We start from the raw sequence: 4,779 nt of genomic DNA, 5'->3' as shown, positions 1-4,779 counted from the left end.
TTGATTTTGGCTCTTTTTCCTTTTTGATATGTGCTATAAATTGGCCTCTGATCACTGTGTTTGCTGTGTCCCAAAGATTTTTATATGTTTCTATTACCCAGTCGTTCTTAAGGAGGGTGTTTTTCAGTTTCCATGTGTTTGCTCTTTTTCCATTGATCTTCCTACTGTTGACTTCTAACTTTATAGCATTGTGACCTGAGAAGACACTTGGCAGTAGTTCAATGTTGTTAAATTTATTAAGCCTTGCTTTATGGCTTAATTTATGTTCTATCATGGAGAATGTTCCATGTGTCCTTGAAAAGAATGTATATTGTGCTGTTGTTTGGTGAAGTTCTCTGTAGTTGTCCATAAGGTCAAGTTGGTGGATTGTATTGTTTAGATCTTTTATTGAGTTTCTTTCCAGTTGGTCTATCTTTCATTGAAAGTGGTATATTAAAGTCTCCTAGTATGACAGTGGAGTCATCTATTTGTCTTTTTAATTCTCTTAAAGTCTGTTTTATGTATTTTGGGCCTTTTTCATTGGGTCCATCAATATTTATTATGCTTATATTTTCTTGTTCAATTGAGTCTTTAAACCTTATATAATCCCCTTTCTTATCTCTTCTAGGAACTCCACTGATGTAGTGCCTATGGCATTTGACTGCTAACCAGAGGGCTGTTGACTCAAACCCACCAGCCACTCCTAGGAAGGAAGATTGGGCCATTTACTTCTATAGGATACCATCTCATAAACCCAAGGAGGTGTCACTATGAGTCAGATTCAACTCAATGGCAGTGAAGTTTTTTTTATTTATTTTTAATTTGTCTCTTATGGTGGTTTTTGTCTTAAAATCAATTTTATCAGAAATTAATATTGCCATTTCTACTCTTTTTTTGGTTGCCATTTGCTTGATATATCTTTTTCCAACCTTTGCTTTTCAGTCTGTATTTGTCTTTGTCTCTTAGGTGTGTCTCTTTTAGACAGCATAATAATGGGTAATATTTTCTTATCCAGTCTGCCATTCTCCATCTCTTGAATGATGCATTTAATCCAATGACATTAATTGTAGTTATTATAGACAAGTATAAATGGTTGCTATCATTTTGTTATGTGTTTTTTCTGGTGTTCCTAGTTTCTTTGTTCCATATAATTGTTTGTGCTGAGCTTAATATGTTTATGAATCATGTTATCATTTCCTTTGTTGCTATTGTTCTAGTATTTGCTAAACATTTGTGCTTGCCCTCTTTTTTTTTTTTTTTTATTTGATGTAAAAGTTTATATTTTTCTTTGAGGTTACCCTGTGAGTTATAATTTTCTCCCTAAGTTTTGAACAGTCCATTCTATCTTGCAACTCTCTTGACTTCTTCAAGAGAGGAAGTTCTGTAACTACACTTTTTTTTCCCTCTTTTTGGTTTGTAGTTGTCCTCATTTGCCAATTGATGTCTCTGGTTCTCTGTTTACAATCTTGTAAGCTTATTTTACTTTGGATAATTCTATAGTTGTGTTGGGAGCTCTGGTGGTGTAGTGCCTAAGGCATTTGACTGCTAACCAGAAGGCTGGTGGTTCAAACCACCAGCCAATCCTTGGATGTAAGGTTGAGCAATCTACTTCCATAGAGATACTACCTCGGACACCCAAGAAGGGGTCACTATGAGTCTAATCCAACCTGACAGCAATAAGTTTGGTTGTGTTGGTTTCTGGGTTGTGTCATTTTGTTTATTAATGGTCAGTTGCTGTTTGCTATTATTGGTTCTCTGCTCAAAGAACTTACTTTAGTATCTCTTGTAAGGTTGGTCTGGTTTTAACAAATTCCTCCAATTTCTGCTTATCTGGAAATCTCCCAATTTCACCGTCATATCTGAGGGACAATTTTGCTGTGTATATAACCCTTGTTTGTATAACTGTTGCATTTAGGTCTCTGTTAACTGTTTGTGAAGAGCAGTTAAGGGTGAGTCAGGCTCTTCTTGGTGGTCCTTTATTGTTGGCCAGTTGGTGGAGAAGAAATTGGTGGCTCTCACTCAATAAGTGGAGATGCAGGAGGTGTGGATGTGATGGTGTCCTATGGACACGGTTACTCTCTCCCACTCAGTTAGACAAAAACAATGATTGAAAAACTATGGAAAAAGTAAAAGTAAGTATACCAAAAACACACCACATAAACACACAGAACAAGCACTAGAAAAGAAAAGGAAAGGAAAAAAAGAAAATCCTGCAATATCTGGGGAGGGGGCCATAACAGAAAAGAAGTAGAGTATGAGAATAATACAGATTAATGGAAAAAATGCAAAAAGAGAAACAAGGAATGGGGAGAACCATGGGAAAGAAAAGAAATGGGAACCAGGAAGAGGAAAGAGAGAAAAAGCTGAAAACTAGAACCTGGGAAGGGAATTATGAAGAATAATATTTAAAAGGACAATAATAATAATAATAATTTTAAAACAGACAAAAACAAACAAACTAGAAAAAAGGGGGGGGGGAAACTTGGGCAGGGCCAGGTACCAAGGCTCCATCAGATCACACAGACTGCGTTGGAATTCCTCCCAGCCCAGAAGGTGAATGGGAGTGAGGGATGGCTGCACCTCCACCTCCATTCACCAAAAGGGTGTGGGGTATAAGAGTCACAAGGGAAACATCACACCTTTCCAGTCATTTATGTCTGGAATGTCCTTGCAATCCCCACCAAGTGGAGCTTATTCTTCAGTCTCTGGAATCTAAGGGAATGCTGTTGCTTTAAATATCCAAAATGGTCAAACCGCTTGTAAACTTTCAAAATGAGTGTGTCCTTTGTACAGCCAAAATTTCACAGCTCAGCTCGTCTCACTGATTCCCCTTTTATTCACCACCCATCAGTGAAGTTCTCCATGGAGCTCCTGGATAGTAGGGCAGATTTTTAGGTTAATTCTTAGGCGGCATAGTGTCTAAGGCATTTGGCTGATAACCAGATGGCTGGCAGTTCAAACCCACCAGCCACTCCTCAGAAGGATGGTTGGGCAATCCACTTCTGTAGTTATACAGCCTCGGAAACCCAAGGATGGGTTGCTATGAATCAGATCTGACTCCACAGCAGTGAATTTGGTTTAACACCACTTGGCAATATCCAAGCTGTCTGTGCTGTCAGGGTTACTGATAGACTGCAGCTCTGAATGTCTCCTTTTTGATGTTTTCAAGCAGGTTTTTCTACTAGTTGGAATTTAGTTCTCTTCTATATCCTTCCTTTCAAAGCTCAGGACTCCAGGATTATCTTCTGTAGTTTTGTTATTTGGTTCCCCTTTTCTTTGTTGAAGAGGGACCATGTAAATTGTCTGATAATTCCTCCATCTTACCCACACCCAATACCATTGATTCTTGATCATATGCCACCTCCTGAAATGGATGAACCTCAACCAAGTCTTTTTGGTACAGTGACTGTGTATTCCTTCCATCTTCTTTTGATGTTTCCTGCATCATTCAATATATTGGCTATAGAATTTTTCAATATTGCAACTCAAGGTTTGATTTTTTACATAAACTCTTTCAGCTTGAAAAATGCTGAATGTATTCTTCCCCTTTGCTTTTCTAACTCCAGGTCTTTGCACATTTCATTATAATAATTGACTTTGTCTTCTCAAACTGCTCTTTGAAATCTTCTGTGCAGATTTTTTATCTTGTCATTTCTTCCATTTGCTTTAGCTACTCTCCATTCAAGGGCAAGTTTCAGAGTTTCTTCTGACATCCTTTTTAGTCTTTTCATCCTTTCCTGTCTTTTTAATGACCTTTTGCTTTCTTCATGGATGATGTTCTTGATGTCATCCCACAATTCCTCTGGTTTTCAGTCATTGGTGTTAAATGCATCAAATCTATTGTTTAGATGATCTCTAAATTCAGGAATGATATTTTCAAAATCATATTTTGGCTCTTGTGGACTTGTGTTAACTGACTTCAACTTGAACTTGCATATGAACTGTTGATAGTCTGTTCCACAGTCAATTCCTGGCCTTGTTTTGGCTGAAAATTTTTACCTTCTCCATCACCTCTTGCAATGTAGTCAATCTGATTCCTGTGTACTCCAACAAGTGAAGTCTACATGTATAGCCACTGTTTGTGTTGTTGAAAAAAAGGTATTTTCAATGAATAAGTTGTTGGTCTTGCAAAATTCTATCATGTGATCACCAACATTATTTCTATCATCGAAGTGATATTTTCCAACTACCAGTGATTCTTCTTTGTTCTCAGCTTTTGCATTCCAGTCACCATGATAATTATCACATCTTGATTGCATGTTCAATTTCAGACCACAGAAGTTGGTAAAAATCTTCAATTTCCTCATCTTTGGCTTTGGTGGTTGGTGCTTAAATTTGAATAATAGTAGTATTAACTGGTCTGCTTTGTAGGCATTTGGATATTGTTCTATCATTAACACCATTGTACTTCAGGGTAGATCTTGATACATTCTTTGTGATGATGAATGCCATGCTATTCTTCTTCAATTTGTCATTCCTGTCATAGTAGACCATATGATTGTCTGATTCAAAATGGCCAATACCAGTCCATTTCAGCTCACTAATGCCTAGAATGTTGATTTTTATGTGTTCCACTTAATTTTTGACAACTTCCAATTTTCCTAGATTCATACTTCATACATTCAGTGTTCCAGTTATTAATGGATGGTTTCAGCTGTTTCTTCTCATTTGAGTAGTGCCACATCAGCAAATGGGAGCTCTGGTAGCATAGTGGCTAAGACACTTGCCTGCTAACCAGACGACTGGCGGTTCAAACCCACCAGCCACTCCTCGGAAGGAAGGTTGGGCAATCCTACTTCC

Source organism: Orycteropus afer, unplaced genomic scaffold, assembly GCF_000298275.1.
Source record: "Orycteropus afer afer isolate SDZICR_OR568_19922 unplaced genomic scaffold, OryAfe1.0 scaffold00093, whole genome shotgun sequence".
Lineage (NCBI taxonomy): Eukaryota > Metazoa > Chordata > Mammalia > Tubulidentata > Orycteropodidae > Orycteropus > Orycteropus afer.
Note: the sequence above shows the minus strand (reverse complement) of the source record.